Source organism: Cyrtonyx montezumae, unplaced genomic scaffold (assembly GCF_038088225.1).
Source record: "Cyrtonyx montezumae isolate F1298 unplaced genomic scaffold, pur_monq_1.0 scaffold_8, whole genome shotgun sequence".
Classification (NCBI taxonomy): domain Eukaryota; kingdom Metazoa; phylum Chordata; class Aves; order Galliformes; family Odontophoridae; genus Cyrtonyx; species Cyrtonyx montezumae.
Window position 1 is genome coordinate 92,209,700 of NW_027072089.1, and position 20,137 is coordinate 92,229,836.

Sequence of the window (20,137 nt, forward strand, 5' to 3'; positions counted from 1 at the left end):
ATGTAATTTTCCAACCTAAATATTTCCATGGAGAGCTGAGTTGCACCTTCAACTATTTGTAAACCAACAAATTAGACTGCCTGCCAGACAAGCAGACAATTGTCCTTTAGACTCTCTTCTTTTTCTGCTGCTATTAAAATATCATCCATGTAATGATAAATAAGGACGTGAGGTCTAGCTTTTCATACTGGTTGTAATGCATTTGCCATCATCAATTGGTGTATTGTTGGACTATTTTCAACGCATTGCCTATCCATCTGTGCCTGGGCTTCTGGTGTTGCTCAGACTTCCTCCCCCATGAGCTCCTCCATGCCAATGTGATTTAAATTAGTCAAATTATTCATAGCCTGGACGGTAGCCTGTTCTTGGTATTCAGTCATAAACAGTGTATTGCATGGGAGACAGCATCATTCATAACAGAATTTCTCAGTCATGAGGGGTCATAATATAGCTGACAGCAATTGCAGCCAAAAGATTATACGCAAAGGTGGACTGAATTCCATAATCTTTCATCGACTTCCTTACTTCCTTCACCTCCTCATAAGGCAGGGATTTCCACCGGGGAGGTGGGGGGGGGAGGGCAGGGGGGGGCGCTGATTTGCATGATAACATCACAGGAAAACCTTGCAACGTATCACCATCACCCCATGCTGATGCTTCTTTCCTGCACTGCTCTAAAGCATTGTAACATGCTGTGGGAGCAACAACATTTCTCCTTCCTGTCCCTTTCAAATTACCGTCAGTAGGGAAAAACGTTCGCTTCGTCCGACAGATTTACTGGACTGGGATCAAAACCATCCTCTGCTTCCGGTCCATCCTCGTTTTTTATCCAGGGGGCCCCACGGGCAGAGCGGCAGGCGACCTGGGCGGGCGGAGGGCGAGCGACAGCGGGGGCGCAAGGGGCGGCTGCGCGGCAGGGGGTCGCGATTTTCCTTCTCCCCGGCCGGGGGTGAAGTTGGAATAGCGGTTCGAGTCCAGGCAGGAGCTGCTTCCCGTGCCGAGGGGCGGTCGCAGGGGTCTAGGGGGCGGGGGGTGGCAATGGGGAACAGTCGGAAGAATTTGCCGTTCCTTTTCGAGTTTGTTTGAACGCTTCTGAAATTTGGAGCCACACGGGTAAAAGTTTGGTGACCGTTTTGTCTTTACTAGAAGCCTCACAGACTTTTATGCCAAAGAGAAGAGGCTGACTCCAGGCAGTTGGAAGAGAAGACAATTATCAGGAGTAGTCAGTGTGGGTTCACCAGGGGGAGGTCATGCTCAGCCGACCTGGTTGCCTTCTATGATATCATTACTGGCTGGATGGATGGAGGGAGAGCAGTGGATGTAGTCTACCTTGATTTCACCAAAGCATTTGACGCTGTCTCCCACAGCATCCTTATAACAAAGTTGAGGAGGTGTGGAATAGAGGAATGGCTGACATGCCAGAAGGCTGTGCTGCCATTCAGCAAGACCTGGACAGGCTGGAGAGATGGGCAGAAAGAAACCAGATGAGGTTTAACAAGAACAAGTGTAGAGTTTTACATCTAGGGAGGAATAACTGCATGCACTGGTAGAGGTTGGGGGGATGAGCTGCTGGTGAGGAGTTCTGAGGAGAGGGACCTGGGTGTCCTGGTTTATGACAGGTTGGCCATGAGCCAGCAGTGTGCCCTGGTGGCCAAGAAGGCTTATGGTATCCTGAGGCACATTAAAAAGTGCATGGCCAGCAGGTCAAAGGAGGTGATCTTTCCGCTCTACTATGCTGTGGTGAAACATCACCTGGAGTATTGTGTCCAGGTCTGGTCTTCTTCACAGTAAGGGTGACGAAGCACTGGAACAGGATGCCCAGAGAGGTTGTGGAGTCTCCTTCTCTGGAGACCTTCAAGACCTGCCTGTACATCTACCTGTGTGACCTGGTCTAGGGAGCCTGCTTTGGCAGGGGGGTTGGACTCAATGATCTCTAGAGGTCCCTTCCAAGCCCTACAATTCTGTGATTCTGTGAAAATTTATTTATCTGACTGTGACTTGCTGTATCTTCACTTATCCATTGTATAACACAAGGTTTATCTTGTTGCTGGAACTCGGATAGGAAGAAAAAGTTTTTGCCTTTTCAGGTGCTTCACAAGCCAGGGAGTTTTATAAATGATAGTGAATCTCTGCTAAGTAAGGGATGAAGGAAAATGGAAAACATTAAAATACTTTGTCCTACCTTTTTGTGGCATGCTGAAAACAATCACAGTGCCTATTTGTCATGTTCCAGATTTGTCTCATCTTTGCAGTAGAACATGACAGTCTGAATGAAGAAAGTGTAAGTGAAGATGAATTGTCAAAGGTATTCCTTCTTGTATGTCTAATTCTGAAACATGAAAAAATATCACAATGTATAAGTAATGAAAACATTAAGATAAAGGAAATGCAGGGATAAAATAGAAATACTTTGGGAAACCTGGTGAACAAATGAATAATACAAGTTTATTTCTCATAATTTCTTTTCAGTTTCTTCATATTATTTGTAACACTGAAATAAGTTGATAGATGGGGAAGGAATGAGTAGAAAAAGAAGTCTATACAGAAAGAATAATTCTAAGAACAGAAGTAAATAGGAGGAAAACCTTCGTAACAGTGTTGGTCATTCATACTGTAGAATTGTACCCTGGGGGAGCACATGTTTCTGCTTTGACATCTTTGGAAGTAGACTGGGAAAAAAACTCAGAAGCAGGCCACAGAAAAATCCTGTCTTGGCAGTGCTGTTAAGTTGAATTAGGCCAGTCTTGTATGCAGTGCTTGCCTAAAAATTGCCTGGTGATACTTAGAAGGCCCACAGAGTCCTGTCTTTGGCCAGTTTGCATTGTCATTTGCCAGTTTGCAAAAAAAAAAAAAAAAAAAAAGAGATTTTACTGCCATATGTAGTGTAAAGCTCTAAGTATATTTATTCAGAAAGGGGGAGGAAAGCAAAGATGAGTAGGAGAGATGAGAGAAAGTCCATGTTGCAGCAGAGGAGAAAGGTTTTTGTAGTGACTATTCTAAAAAAGCTCAAATATTTCATTTATAGAAAAATGAGCTACTTGAGTTGATTGTCTTTGCTAGTCTAACCTAAAAAAGGAAAGCTCTGAAAGACTGTAGGAGCTAAAATGCAACCTTGTTCATTAAACTGTTTTAATAATTCATATTTGTGAGACAGAGTAACTGATCAAAATGCAAATGTCTGCTATGCAGTATAAATTTTTGAGATCTTAATGGATACCATGCAATCTTTTCTCCATGCTGAAGATATTGCACTAGAGGATATTTGATCATGGAGAAGAAACTTCCCAGGTAGTCTGTAAACTGCTATTCTCTGAGGAAGGGGCAGTCAGTAGTAAGGCTGTTTATGTAAGACTTCAGCCATCAGAGAATATGCTGGAGTCTTTGTAAAGAACAAACTAAATACACTAAGAAACCTAGTAAGACAGTTCTTCTACCTCTGTGCATGTTGTTTACACATTAAATATTTTTCAATTAAGTTACTGCTGGCCAAAGAGTAGATGCTGGGGGGCTTCATTATGCATTTCCCAGGCAAAAGACATCCAAGCCTTACTACATTAAGCAGGGGGACTGGGCTCAGTGATCTATAGCGTTCCCTTCCAACCTCCACAATTCTGTGATTCTGTGATTCTGGAATATTGGTTTCAGTAACTGGAACAATACTCCAAAACAACTCTGTTTTTACCCATCACTACAGTTATATTCCACTCAAACACTTCCTCCTATTGCACATTTTCCTTGCATACTTTTCAAGAAGGCTGCTTCCCATAACAGCTGCTTGTGATGGTAATTTTATAAAAAGTTTATGAAAACCGAAAGTCAATTTTTCTCTTTTTGTCTGTTTCTTTGTTCCTATTCTGAGATCAGTAAATTTCTCCTAGCTGAAAGCATAATAATGGAAGTAGGAGTTGATGTTTTTTTATTTCGTACAGGAGAAGGAAAACCCTTCCTGCTTCTATTTTTAGATATTCAGGTTTACTCAGAAATACCTCCTTCTGATCTGAGACTGAGAGCAGGGAAATACTAATTAATGCATCTAATAACTTACTTTCAAACACGTGTTTAATTAAAGTTGGTTAAATTTTATTCAAACAAAATCCATCAGTACCTAACTGAAACAGCATATTCTTCTATCCAGCTACCATGAAATAGGACAGAATCTGGCAACTTAAAAATTAAGCTGAATTATTAACTTGTACTTTCTTCTTGTGTTGTGACCGTATAATCACAATGTACTTCTGCTGGAATGCTAATTATTGCAGCCCCAACATTAGTCCATAAGTTTAAGTAGTCAACAAGATTTATGTTCAGTCTGTTTTTGACCTACTGTACTGGTTTTTGGTTAAGGGACAAGGTGTTTCCTAGCCAGTAGCACACAAGAACATGGCTGAAATCCACATTCAGAACCTTATTGATTCTCACAGTCCAGAGATTTGCTTACAAATAACAAAAAAAATCCCTTAGATGATGTTTAGTATAAATCCAAATGAAGTTTGAACATGTCTATCTGGTCCCTTCAGGACTCTGTTCTTTTACATTGGTGTGACTAGTTGAACTTGGGACCAGTCTGCCCTTTTATTTTGTTGGATTTTTTTTTCTGTCCAGCCATCTTTCCTATCCTCGAGCAAAATTCTACATCAAGCTTAATTAAACTTAAATATTAAAGAAATAATGAAAATGCAAGTAAGAATTTTTTTAGTAAATTTTCACAGATCGTTCTCAGTCTAAGACTCAAGTAAATTTACTGTGTCATATATCACCACTGGATTCATGCTGAATTAAGTGTATTTCAGTACTAGCAACACTAGTAAGTTGATTGCAGTCTATTCAAGATTTCTGTTTCTCCTCAAACAACTTACAGGAATTTCAGAACCAAATTTTTTTGAGAAAACAGATATGAGTTAACTTTTAAATTCTGCCTTCTATTTCTTAATTATGTTATATAAGTTACTATTCCAATTACATTCTAAATTCTGATATACTTCGGGATTCTGGGTCCAAATTAGATATATTGTATGTGATTATTATAATTACAAAATGATGCAATACCCAGACAAGTGAGGAAAATAATCAGTAAGGCATGCATGTATCACTGTGCTAGAGATGTAGAAAGATTAATGTAAAAAATTGACATTAAAAAATTAAAATTGACATAAATTTCTGCCAAAAATGACAAAAGAACAATATTTCTTTGGCAGAGTGATTGAGTGTTTCTAAAACTCTCACTTATTTCCTTACTATGGCAGAGGTAACATGTCCAAAAGAATAGCAAGGATATTCCATAGTGAAGATCAGACATTTCTTCTTCCATAGCTGGTCCAAGCCCTTATCTCTCACTAGTGGCAATCAGTTTTGCCTAAGTAAGAGTGCATTCCTTTCACAGTTATTTTCCTCTACACAAACTTTGTACAAGATGGCCCCCATGCTGAATGCCAGTAACAAGCACAGCACAACAGTGATATGAAATGACACTGAAATGCCAAGAATTCAAAGAGCAGTGAGTTGCTTAGTGGTCTGTGCATCTTTTCCAACATGATGAAAGCCTTAAACATTTATGCAGAATTCTGAATTTTAATTCCCATAAGTCTGGAAGACAAATGTATTCCTGCTTCAATTCTATTTCTCTCCATATAGTTAAGAATAGTTATCCTGAACTATAGCAAAGAATTTTCCCCTAGATACTTTGAACCTTAATGTTAAAACTGTAGACTCTCCCTCCAGCTCAGAGAGCAGGTAGAAGCTATGCTCTGTTCTTCATTTTCCTACCACATTTCTGCTCTTCACATTGCTGTTTTCTCCTTGGTATCATTTATTATTTTACCGTACTATTAAGCTGTAAGTAGTTGATAGAATGACAATGACAAAAAGCTTCTTCTTGCTATATCCTCCATTCCTAACATGGGTGGATGGCTCCCTGTAATTGCATCCAGTTTTAATCAGTTACTCTCAAACACGTACTTGTAGTATCCTTTCTTTTTTCTCTCCCTGGGTATTTTGATTGTTAGAATAGACACTATTATCTATTTAAAATTAATACAAACTTTGAATGCACAGAAACCCATGTGACATCTTATTTCTAATTTGAATCTTTTCTCTCTGAAAGAGTCTGGAATTTGTCACAAATTTGTTGTCATTAAGAAACAAACAATTTAACTAATGAACAAAACAAAACATAAAAACAGCCGAACATCCTTATATGCACCAGATTCTCTAGGGAAAACTATTGAGAGTTTACACTTGAAAAACAGTATCTTTCATTAAGTTAAATTGTTCTGAACTGTATGAAGTATTCCACCACCCAGAAAATATCTGATTTAAAGCTTACTGAATGTCAGAGAAATAATCTCACTGATTTTAGAAGACATTGAACCAGACAGCTTTTTGTAAATTGTACCTTTTGGATTCATGCCTCACATTCAGAATTCCTCACATTCAGAAATAGATGATCTGGGGTAAGAGTGGGTTAACAGACTTAGGAATGGTTTAGGGTAGGAGAAGAAAGACTGATGAAAGCAAGGCTGATGGAGGATAAGATGACTTGGGATATGGAGAACAAGACTAATGAAGGTTGAGCGAAAACAAAATGATGACCAAATGGTGGTTGAGCTAAGACAATAAACCATGGCTATCTGGAAACCAGATGGAACCAGATTACTTTCTCGAACTGCAGTGGGGTGAAAAGTACACAGCAAGGAAAACATATGGCCTTCATCTTCAAGACCCCTGCTTGCGACTACCAGAGGGCTCTGTGCATGCTCAAGCTAAAGGAATTCAAGGTGGTACCTACAAAAATGAATTATTGTACCTGATTGTAATAGTCCATCCCACTCTCAGGAATGTGATGAATATGCATGCTTTGTACTTTTCAAGATGTAACCACCTCTCCCTCTGCCTTTGTGCAAGTTTGGAGAGGCTACCCTCCTTGCACCCAGTGTGTGTGTATACCAGCACTGAATAAACATACCTACTTTATAAACTAACTCTGGGTTACTGAGTTTGATTCTGCAAATCATAGGCTTACAAATTCTGCTGTGCTGAGGAAGCATAAGCAATTGTTAGTATTAGACTTATGATACTTGTAAGGATAATTCCAGTAAGTGTAAAACAGAAACAGCTGCCAGATACTCAACACACAAAGGGGTTGGCAAATAGTACAAGAAACCCAGAGCTTACCTTATGAAACAATATTTGTTTCATGTGACTGATGATTTCTCTGCATGCTGGTTCTTTCATTGCAGTTGGTAGTTCACTGGTCAATTTTTGTGCTATAAGTAGTACAGTACTGCTTGGTCAGAGCATATAAGAGGCAGATGATGCACTCATGTCTCTGCCATATTGTTTGTAACATCACCAGTTTTGTGGGATCTTTTTTAGCAGTTTCCTGCTAGAAGTTTCCTGATATAAGTTTCCTCTAGCTTTTAACAGTTTCCTGCTAGAAGTTTCCTCTAGTTTCCTGATTTTTTTATCCTTTGATTCCCACTGTTGTTGTTAATGTTTTATGGGCTGCTTCAACCCGGTTCTGTGATGACTGGGGCAAGGGACCCATGGACCCATGCCCTGGGAAAGGGGAAGGAAGAAAGGAAAGGGGAAGGGGAAGGGGAAGGGGAAGGGGAAGGGGAAGGGGAAGGGGAAGGGGAAGGGGAAGGGGAAGGGGAAGGGGAAGGGGAAGGGGAAGGGGAAGGGGAAGGGGAAGGGGAAGGGGAAAGGGAAGGGGAGAGATATCATGTGCTTAAGAGGCCCCACCATACCATGAACAACCAGAAATTGAAAAGAGATATTCCCTGTTCACAGATGGATCATGTTGTATTGTGGGAAGCACTGCAGATGGAAATCTGTGTGGAGCCCCACACAATGAGTTGTGAAGGTGACTGAAGGAAAAGGAGAATCAAGTCAGTTTGCAGAGGTAAAGGCTGTCCAACTGGCCTTAGATGTGGCTGAAAGGGGGAGATGGCAAATGCTTTACCTTTACACTGACTCATGGATGGTGGCAAATACTTTATGGGGGTGGTTACAGCAGTGGGAACAAAACAACTGACAACGGAGGGGTAAACCTATTTGGGATGCTGAACTGTGGAAAGATATTCCCGCCCAAACAAAAAATATGGTTATAAAGGTGAGCCACATAGATTTCATGAGCCCAAGAATTGAGCAACTGAAGAACAACAAAATAAGCATCAGGTAGATCAAGCTGCCAAACTTAAGCTGGCTCAAGTAGACTTGGACTGGCAATATAAGGGTGAATTATTTCTATCTTGGTGAGCCCATGAGACCTAAGACTATCAAGGAAGAGATGCAACTTACAAATGGGCTAGAGACCAAGATTCAAGGATTCAGCTATGGACTCTATTGCACAGGTTATCCATGACTGTGACATATGTGCCAGTATTAAACAAGCCAAGAGGATGAAACCTCTTTGAGGGGAAGGGCGATGGCAAAAGTATAAATACGGGGAGGCGTGGCAGGTTGATTATATCACCTTGCCACAACCTTGATGGGAAGCATTATGTGCTTACCATGGTAGGAGCAACCAAGGGGTGGCTTGAAGCATATGTAGTACCCCATACTACCACCCAAAACACCATCTTAGGTCTCAAGAAATAAGTCCAATGGCAACATGACACTCTAGAAAGAATTGAGTCAGGGAAGGGGACTTGTTTAAAAAAAAATCCTATTGCAAAGAATACATTCAGGGAGACTGATAACACAGCCCCTAAGCTGGCATCCTGAACATGCATAAGAAACTGAAAAGAGAACCTGGAAAAAAACTACTACCTGGAAAATTATCATTACCTAGAAACGAAGATGAAAGAAAAGTTTTTACTGAAATTAGTTGTGTGTGTGTCACAGTGTTATCCATGATAGGGTCACGAGGGAAAAAATAAAGGGAGGGAGGAAGGAAAAAAACAGAACAAAAAACTGCACCATCAGTGGCATCAAAACCACAACAGTGTGTCATCCTCAGCAATACGCAATACATGTTTAAGACCCTGATATAGCACATAGAATGATCAATGAGAGTGCTCAGTGTACCTCTAGAGGATGTGGTGCAAAAATGCTTTTCTTCCATTCCACATCGTTCTGTATGCTTCCAGAGTAGTAGTGGCAAATGCTCAGCATGTTTAACATAATGCCTCTTGGCCTTTTTTCTTAGCTAACAGTGCTAGATGACAGGACAGGAGGAGTTCTTGGGAAGAAAGCAGGGGAAAAACAAAAAAAGTAAAGATTTACTAAAAAAAGTAATCTTGCAAAGAAGTAAAAATAAAAGCACACTGGAGCAATGTTTTTCATGGATGTGTATAAACATATATACAGACACAGATGCACATACACACTGTTACTCAATCTACCCTTCATTCTACCCAGGGTCTGTGTTCATTGTTATTCTGAAGTCAACACATTCGTTTTTCTTCCTCTAACAAAATCAAAGCTTTCTTTAGAAGCTGCTTTCTTTACGCTAGCATGTTTTCTCTGCCCAGCTTCTTCCCTCCATTTTTTATTTTTGTATTGTAGGACCCATGGCAAGAAAATGAAATACAAAGCTTTGTACATTTGTGCTGGATTCAAGCATAAGGCTGAGGTCTGCTGTCCACACAATCGCAATTATTTTGACAAAAATCTTGTTGGAAAGATAAAGACAGTGACAGATTATGGGAATCCTGAGCTCACAATCAAGCCTAGCAGCTGCTACCATTGACAGGACAAGACAAAAACAGCCTCATTCATCTGCAGTATAAATAAATCAGTGTCAGCAGATGAAACTGTCTCAGAGAAATGCAGGTCTGTCTGATGTGCGGAAGGATAAGCAACAGAAAAAAAAAATGTCAAAACAAATTGCAAGCTAAAATGCAGTCTCTAGCCTGATGCTCTGAACACTAGAGTAAATAAAGCAAGCTCTCCCTTTGGAAATATTTTCACACATAACACTGTGTACTTTCCACATAAAGCCTTCCATGTCAACTAGCTAATTATGAACACTTTTGCAATTAAAGATGCATCTTCCTCAGAAACAAGAACCTCATTTTGTTGGCCATGAAATCTCTCTTTGAGGATTCATGTATTAGATTAATTAGCAATTGGAACAAGATTCATTTTTTCACACAGCTTCCACGTTGTTATGGTTTTATGATTTGTGTTGTATTATTGATATTCCATATCATAACATCATGTGGTGTATTGGGAGTTATGAGTTAATGCTCCAGCTCTATGGATCGTCGATAGTTCTGGGTGTACCTGTCTCAGAAGAGAAGAACTACATTCCCCAGAGGACTTTGCGATGCTTTACATTTTTACATATTTCCGCCCAGAGGGAAAGATAAAAACTGTCTGCGGTCATGGGATTCTCTCTTCCCTTCGGGACCGAGCTCGACAGTGGGTGTTTGTTGCAGCCGTCCGCCTTCAGCATTAGCATAAGGCCCTCGGTTTATCGAACACTCTCTTTCTTGCTCATTTTATTTGATTCATTTGCTTCAATTCCAATTATATTATATATGTTATTTTCCTTTCTGATGTCTTATTTAGTAAATTAGCTTTCTTCCTCAGATTGTTGCCGCTGTTTTGTTCCCAGGCCCATCTCCCTTCTCCTTTTTCCCTTTCCCCCTTCCCCTTCCCCGGGGTGTGGGCCCGTGGGTCCCCTGCCTCAATTGTCACAGTACCGGGTCAAACTGTCCTGCAAACCGGTGACACACTCTCTCATTAACAGTCTGCTATTAGGTGCTAAATCTCTAAAGACAGTCCTGATATTTACTGTTCTGTTTAGTGCAGCACTGATAATTCTTATATGTTTAAACACAACTGACAATGTCAGATTGCCCAATAATCAAAGTTTGTAATGACTAGTTGTAATGTCACTGCTGATCCTAACACTCACAAAATAATAATCTTCCTTTTTATTTTTTATTAAACATTAAAGCACCCTAGAAGATCAAACAAGGTGAGAGTTTGGAAGTGTATCTTTTTTTATTCATATTGTTAATTCTGTTAACTACAGTCTTAATTTGGAAATCATCTGTTGGAGGTCTTCTTTGAGAACTGTTTTTTCCCAGAGAATGTGTCTCCATTATGGAAGGGTGGTTATAACCTACTAGTCCCCAAGAACAAACATTGCACAAAACTTTTTTCTTACTGGTGTGATGCCAGAAGGACTTCAGACTGGCCTTGCCCCCAGCCCCAGGTGCAAACAGCAGGAGCTGGTGAACCTGTTAGATCAAGTCGCAAGCTTTCCTTGGCTGAGGGGAAAGGAATTATTTGCACAGAGGCATGGCCTTGCTGTGGACAAGACAGTTCCAGAAGCTCTGCTCATGGCACCACAATCACACTGCTATGGACTCCAGCATCAGGGCTGGCTCGCCACCTGGCCTAATTCCAGCAACTGCACAGAAGTTATGGTCTCCCTCCTGTACTGCTCTGCACAGTGATTTCTAATTAATTCTGTGCTTAAAGTTCTAAAAACTACAGTCAGATCCTGGGTAAAAAATTTTCTTTCTCTTTCATCATTTTTGTCATCACTAATAATAATATTCTATTCTGACTTAAATGCAGAAGCAGAATTCAGGACACATTATCACTCTTCAAAAACCCACTTCATTTACAAGAAAGATATCCCAGGTTCATTGACTATGAGACTGCCAGCTTTGGTCCAATCCAAGGATACATATGATACATACGGAGTGTAGGAATCAGATTTGACTTTGATTATACAAACAAAACAGAGATGCAAACCCATTTTGTTAATATTACTTGCAGAAGCTGCACAGACTTCAAAATGGGTGCCAAATCAGATGCCTAATGAAAGGCTTAATAATCAGTATTTTAAACAAGGTACTTGATACCCATCCTGTGCAAAGGTGCAGAAATTTAAATCTCAGAGATTGTATTTGCACTTGGCTTCACATACTCTTAAATTAAACTTCACCTAAGTGATTATTTCTGTACTTTTTCTTTTCTCTGTAAAGAAACACTAAAAGGGCCTTTAAAAAAATGTAAAATTTGACCTCTTTTTAAAGGCTATTTGCATTCCGTGAATTATGCCCTTGCATAGATTTTTTTTTTAACTGCAAAACTGAACTATTATGAATGAGTAAGGAATATGAGGGTACAATTTTTTAACTTAATACTTTAAAATACTTCTGTTTTAATCCAAGGACATGCTGATTAACAAATAATTAGAAACATATATAATGCTGGAAATATTCTTAAATGTAGTTTGACCAAAGGGAGACATTATGCACCAGGTGTTGAGTCATGTGATCTCAGTAATTTTTGGACTACATGCCTAATCTTCTATCTGTTCTACTCCTTGACTCTGACACTCTTTTCACACTGTTCATTCTTCCTACTTAAACAATGGTTAATTTAAAAATATATATAAAGAACAAAGAATTACCACATCTTCAGATCAGATTTAGGAAAAATATTTCAATATTACAGTACCCAAAGAACCTGTACTCATACTCATTACTTCAGAGAGCCTGTTTTACAATATTTCATTAATGACTGTGCTCCTTCACAGATACTTGTGAGAGCTCTGTGTCATGTTGATATTTTAATATAGAGAAAGTACTATGATTTCAGGCTTATGTCTCTCTCTGCAAAATGGATACACTATGAAAATTTATGGCTAGTAGACATAGTTGACAACCAACCTGAAATACTGCAAGTGAATCCAAAAATATCTATTTGCAAGTGAAGTTCTCAGATAAACTTTCACATAACATGCTATAAATCTTCTAAAGCCAAAGGTGTTTCAGCAGAAGTCTTGTAAAAATGTTCACCAACAGTTTTCAAAGCAGCACAAAGAACCCACCATGAGCATACATTATTCATTCCTTGGTTGTACAGAATTTGGTTTTCTAACAAGTCATTTTGTGGCTTTTGCCTCAGTGACTCTGACAGTCTCTCAAGTTCTTAGGCACAACAAGTAACGTGGCTGCCTTCCATATGTTTAGACAAACCAAAAGGAGATCATTCTTCATCCAGTCACACACCCTGAAATTCCTTATTGTACCATGTTCTATTTCTTTATGAGGCAAAAATACACTCTGCCACTCTGAGTAGCATCCGCTGAAATTCACACCCACTTTGTGTCCTCTGCTGAAGTTAATTTGACTCACAAGAATAAGTGCATCTTTCCCTCAAAGATAAAAAATATTTCCTATTGAACTTTCAAAGCACATTATTTTTTTGTAAACTGAAATCCCTTTGCATTACTCGAGCAAAATACTTTCTGACATGTCTAGAAGAGTTTCTTCCTCATCCATGATGCTTATTAGATATATTGAAATCTAAAGTATATATACAGTATTTTTGTATATATTTATAAATTATTAATATATTTATAATATATTTTTATATTTTTCTTTTTACATATTTATATTTTATGGTTTATAATATTCCCTGCTAAACAAGAGTTTATCTCTCAAGGAGAGAAGAACTTGCTTTGCCTGGAATCAAAGTTTATGTCATCAAGTGATATTAACTGCTTGATTAACTGTTGTTAGCAGCTGTGAAAATTGATGTGATGCTTTAACCTCTTCATTCACAATCCATCAGCAGTATTTCAATGTACAAAAAACAGTTAGTTCAATCAAGAATATAGATTTGATTTTATAGGAAAAAACAGCAACAACAACAAAAAAGATTGACAGTAGAATTCATCTGAAATGTGCTTATTGGCATGTACATATTAAAAAACTATTACTCACAGTCTTTGAAGGTAAAAGCTATGCTGGGAGGTCACAAAATAATCTTCTAGAGGCTCTTGTATCATTACATTGTAAACTTCTCTTCAAATCCACAATTAAAGAAAACATTCATCAAATTGCTTGTGCAACAGTACTACCTATTCTCTTCCAGTTATTGCAACTGTATATCATTAATGTGCACCACAAATATTTCCAGTGCTAAACTGTTGTGTGCTTATCATGCAATAAATTTAATGAGATGCAATCTATGAAAAAGAACCTGAAAACAACAGTACAGCTCATTAATGGATCAGGCATCAGGCAGAATTTGGTTCATTTTGAGCATGGTATCATTGCAAAATAGAATCTTAGTGCTTTTCCAGATCTCAGTCTCTGGGGATGGGAATCTTGTACCACCACAAAGGAAAGATCAACTCCTGTTAGCAAATGTATTACAAAAGATATCTCAATTCATAATGTAGGTATTAACATTAATTCTGAAAAAAGAAAGTAACTCAGAAATACATTACAGTTAGAAGTGTAAGATTCAATGGCAGCAGTTTGCATATCACAGTGAGGACTAGGGGAAAGAAGAGTGGTTACATCAATAAGCCCTCACTTATGGCTATGTCTTCTTTCCCTAAGAAAGACCAGTTCCAAAATGATGTAGATCAACTACACTTCAGGAAAGACTTTCATAACATTTTTAGCTCGTTAGTTAAACAGCTTTTTGAATTCACAGTGGTATTACTACCCTCGCACTGTGGAAAGCCTGCAATTTCCAGAAAAGATAGTAAAATAAATCAGTGTATAGTTTTTCCCTAACTTTTCAGACCTTAAGGGAAGAGCACATATCCTGCACTGAATTTTCACTACATGTCCTGTGCTGAGGGCCAGAAGGAATAGGAGCAAGAGACCTAATTGCAGGACTTCGGGGTGAAGAAGAAATAAAGACAGAAGTTTTGGTAATAATTGTGGCTATTTTTCTACTCTCTCATGTCTGTTATTCTTTCAAAGAAAAGATTTAACAAATACCTCTGTATTGTCCCATAAGCAAAAGATAAAATGCCACTGAACTTAACTGCCTTTCTATTAAATGAAGAGAAGAAAAGATCCATGTCCAGAATTCCCTGAGTATTCACTGGAGAGAGTTGATTTGTACTGAAGAACTTTCTATATTAATATGTTCCTAGCATATATGATTTTTACCCTTCTCCAGTTTATCCTTGTCCATCCTTGATCACATTTAAATGCCTGTAAATTCCTGACTATTAGTAGAATTGGATTATGAAAAGGATTTTTTGTTATGTTCTTTTTTACCATTCAATCTGCAGAATTCCTATAAGATACGAAATCTAACTTAATCCTTCATTTTTTCTAGACTTGCTAAATCAGAGCTTTTTTTTTATTTTATTTGAGGTAGTTTCATCTCTTGCTGCCATAACAAAGCCTTATAGGCTTTTTTTTTCATGTTGTCATCAAAAATTTCTTTTCATTTTTTATTTTCCATGAACATAAAAGTTGTCATCCATTAAAAATAAATAAATCTCGATTTTGTATCATCACTTTAATGTTATCTCGTGAACATTTTCAAACCATTTCAAACTCTTAACACTTTCAGTCAAAGAATTTGGTGGTCATCTATGGATGAAGATCGATTTGTTATACTATTAAGTACTAAATAACCAATATCAGCTAAAGAAACTGAGAGTGCATGAGATGATTATTAAATAACTATTTTGTATTATATTAAGGTAATTATACATCTTGAAAAGAATGGGAAAAGAGTTACACGTTGAATGTTTTGCTTTATGACAGACTTCTCATCACAGTTCATTATGAAAAAAATTGCAGTGGAAATGCTAGGTCACAGTAAACCAGTAAATGAGCATCTAAGTGACTGGAGCAGGTGAGCCTAGATTCACCTGTTCTCTCTCCTTCTCAGTGGTACTTCCACCCATGCTTCCAGAAGCACATATACTCAAAGCCTGCGTGGTTTGCCTCACTCTCCCCCCTACTCCCCTACCCCTCCATTTCCAGCACACAAAGAAATGTAAACCTGCTCAGGCAGCCCATGCAGACAAAGTGGGGCCATCTGAGGAAAAAGCTTGGGGATTGTAGGGCTGATCACATGACAGAGGAGCCAAAATTCCCCAGGACTAGGGTCTCTAAAGGAGACTGGAGATCCTATGTTGAAATAACATCATTGGTTCCAAAAGCATGTGGAATGGGTGATGGCACTAGTAGATACCAGGGCAGAAACATCAATCATATATAGTGACCCAAATAAATTCCTGGGCACTAAGGTTATAGGTGAGTTTCAGAGGGCAGATGATCCCTGTAACCCAAATGTGGTTGAAACTGGGGGTTGGGCATCTTCCACCCCAGGAATACAAGGTATCTATTACCCTGATTCTGGAGTACATATTGATGATAGACATCCTGTGGGGACTGACTCTTCAGAGTTTAGACTAAGGGAAAGATATATTAGCATCCAGGAGGTGCAGGCAGTTTTAAGGGATCATGCAAAAATTAAGCCTATTTTTTTGCCACAATCACACCAGATCACAAATAAGAAGTAAATATATAGACTCACAGGTGGACAAGAAAAAATTACTGACTGTGCAGGAGATGGAGAGAGCAGGGATTGTTAGACCTGCACACATCTCATACAACTACTAGATATGGCCAGTCAGGAAGTGGTACATGACAAATGTTTGTAGACTACAGAGAATTACATAAAATCGTGCTATTGATCCATGCAGCCATACCCAACATCACCTCCTTCATGGATACTTTAAGTAAAGAAACAGAAACACATCACTGCATTCTGGACCAAGCAAATGCATTTTTTCAGCATTCCAATTGCTAAGGAATCTAAAGACCAGTTTGTATTTTATGTGGTAAGGCAGGTAATGAAATTCTCAAATCAGGGATATGTGCATTCACCTACTTTTTGCCACAATCTGGTGGCATGTGACTTGGCAAACTGGAACAAACCATTTACTGTCAAAATGTACCACTACATCCATAATCCAATGCTGACATATGACTCAATCAAAGCATTAGAGAAGGTAGTACCATCACTAAATACTTATTTACAGGAAAAAAAGTTGGGCAATAAACCCACAGAAAGTACAAAGACCAGGACTGTTAAATTCCTGGGTTCTCTCTGATCAGGTAAGAGGTCTTACCCAGTGCAATCATAGATAAGGGCAACAAAACTGGTGAGGGGCCTGGAGCACAAGTCTTATGAGGAGCGGCTGAGGGAGCTGGGATTGTTCAGTCTGGAGAAGAGGAGGCTCAGAGGAGACCTTATTGCACTCTACCACTTCCTGAAGGGGGGTTGTGGTGAGGAGGGGGTAGGTCTCTTCTCCCTGATAAGTAATGACAGGACGAGAGGGAATGGCCACAAGTTGCACCGGGGAAGATTTAGATTAGACCTGAGGAAGCATTTCTTTTCTGAAAGAGTGGTCAGGCACTGGAATGGCCTGCCTAGGGAGGTGGTTGAGGCACCATCCCTAGCGCTGTTCAAGAAGCGTTTAGATGAGGTGCTAAAGGACTTAATTTAGTAGTTGGGTAGAGATAGTGATAGGAGGATGGTTGGACTAGATGATCTTATAGGTCCTTTCCAACCTTATGAACTTATGAACTTATGAACTTATGAACTTATAAGATCCAAGCATTTCCAGTTCCCACAACACCAAAGCAATTGCAGAAGTTCTTGGCTATATTAAGGATACTGGCGATCCTTTATACACCACTTTAGCACAATGGCTAAAACCTCTATAGTAATTAACAAAAAATGACGAAGTATGGGATTGGGGTAGAATGGATCAAGAGGCCTTCCAGCGGGCAAAAACAGCTGTTACACAGGCTCAGGTGCTGTTTATATTCAGTCCAAACCTTCCAACTAAACTTGGTATATATGTAACTCAAGTGTTCAGCTGGGGGCTGTGGCTGCGCCAGAGTTCCATTTGAACCCGAATTGGATTCTGGTCGTAGGTTTGGCACAGAACATAAGAAAGATACAGCATGGTTGAAAAGCAGTTGTTGGCTACCTATTCTGCACTGCTGGTAGTAGAACTGATAACTCAGACTGCAGAGGTTACTGTTAAAAGTGACTTTGATGATCCAGGGTGTGTAAAAGATCTAACCCACACTTCTAAGACAGGGGTGGCCTAATCACAAACAGTGGTATGCTGGGTCACCTACCTTAGTCAGAGAAGCCACCTGTCATCATCTCCACTGAAGGAAGAACTGCAGAATATATTCATCCTGCTAACATATCACAGTGCAACACCTGAGGAAATAATGGTCACTCACCAAAAGAGTCCTGTAAAAGAGGGGAAATACCCTGTTCCAGAAGATGTTTAGATAGATTCAGCAGAGGTAACCCAAGTAGGTGTCGAGCTGTTGCTTACCATCTGCCAACTGAAATAATATGGTTTGAAGAAGGGAATGGACAAAGTGGGCTGAGCTATGAGCTCAGTGGATGGTGATAACTCAAGAGCTTGGAGACAGCACATTGAACATCTGCATAGATAGTTGGGCAGTCTACCAAGAACTCACACTCTGAATAGTGCAGTGGGCCACTCAGGACTGGACAATCCACACCCGACATTTAGGGCAAAGATATTTAGGCTGATATATGGAACATGGCACAGGACTGTACAAACATGCCACATCTCTGGACATCAACCCTTGCAGTTGCCTTGCAATGATGAAACTGACACACTGACTCAAGTTCAATGGTTAGGAAATACATCAGAAGAAGACATTGCCCACTGGCTGCATTGGGGATTATGACATGCAAGACAAAAAGCCATGTAGTCAGTGGCTAAAACCGTGGGGGATGCCCATACAGCTACTGGATATTGTTCAGACCTGTCAAGACTGTGACGCTCACAAATGGGACCAAGACCTCTGCTGGAAGCAATGGCCCATCTCACTAGAGGACACAACCCTTTACAGCAATGGCACATCAATTACATCATAGGTCCCCTTATTCAATCTGAAGAGGTCAGATATTCCCTAAGGCAAGATTAAGACATAACGGGTCAAACGTTAGCCCAACCAGTTTATCACAAATTGTAGTTGCTTAGGGATATGGGGAAGGGAAGAAAGGGCAATAGAAAAGAGATAAGAAATAAAAAGCAAGGAGTCTTAGTAGAAAGCTAGGGAGAGAGAGTCACCACCGTGGGTCCAGCAAGGTTCATAGTTCAGGCTCTGATCTCCTGTAGTGATGGATCACTGTAGATTGTGTTGTTTGGTAGACAATGATGGCTTCTTTTTTTTTCTCCTTTTCTCTCTATCTCTGTGTTTGTGTGCTTGTGCAAATTCTTAATGAAGATATAACTTATAAAATAAGTCCAAGGTAGTCGAGTCAGCTCTTCTTGGAGAGGTAGCTTCTGGCTTTTTTGGATCTCCACAGGAATTCTTTTGTTCTCATTTTCTGGGCCTTGCTAGCCGATAAGAGAGGGGTAGGGAAATTGTATTTTGCCTTCACAGTATACAAGGGTATAATTCCCCAATCTCCCGTACTAGTTAACCAGTCACAGGCCAGATCTTCTGCCAGTAAACACTCCTGAGTGAAACACCTCCAAAGAAGCGCTTTCAAATGTAAACGCTGTACACAAAGGGTTGCCACTACCTAACACCCACCTAGATAATTTGCAGTTGTCAGTTAAAGTCTTATCTCCACAAAGACCTTATGAAGCAAGCTTTGAGCCAAAAAAAAGAACAGTTTTTGTCTTTCACACTGCTCTGAAGGCAGATTCACAGTTCTTGCAGGGGTGAACCAAGAGGCTTTATGAAACACTGCAGGACTTGAATGAGAGACCAAAGGATGGCAGATCAGGGCTTTTAGAATGTTGCAGACAATTTGAACTTCCCCAGTTAGGATAGAAATCACAAGCAATGACACTTCTCTTAAGCCACAGCTTGGCACCATAAATAATATTTTGCTCCCTGTCCCTGAGGACCTAGGACTCAGAAAACACAAGGTAAAAATGGTCTTGGAAGGTGCAAGTAGGACCAAAATGGTGTGGTTTCCTTGCACCTTGAGGGAGACTGTTAGAGTTTGAGGGATCAGTAAACCCTCCAATGGTTGGTACATTGCCAGCAGAGATAGTAGTTGATACTCCAATTTTCATTGCAATAGGGACATTAATCACGTCCTTGTGGCAAATTATAACCCCCCTTTGGTACATGATATAGTGATCCAGCCACAGATATCAGGTAGGTGGGTCTTGAACATCTGCAAAGAAGGAGACACCACAACTTCTCTGGGTAAACTGTTCCAGTGCTCCAATACCTTTAATGTGTATGAGTTTCCATCCACTCAGCCAGTAATTATACCATAGAAGGCCACCAGGTCTGTCAAAAGCATGACCTTTACCTGGTGAACTCATGCCAACTACTTCTGATAATCTCTCTTTTCTTCCAACTGCCTAGAGATG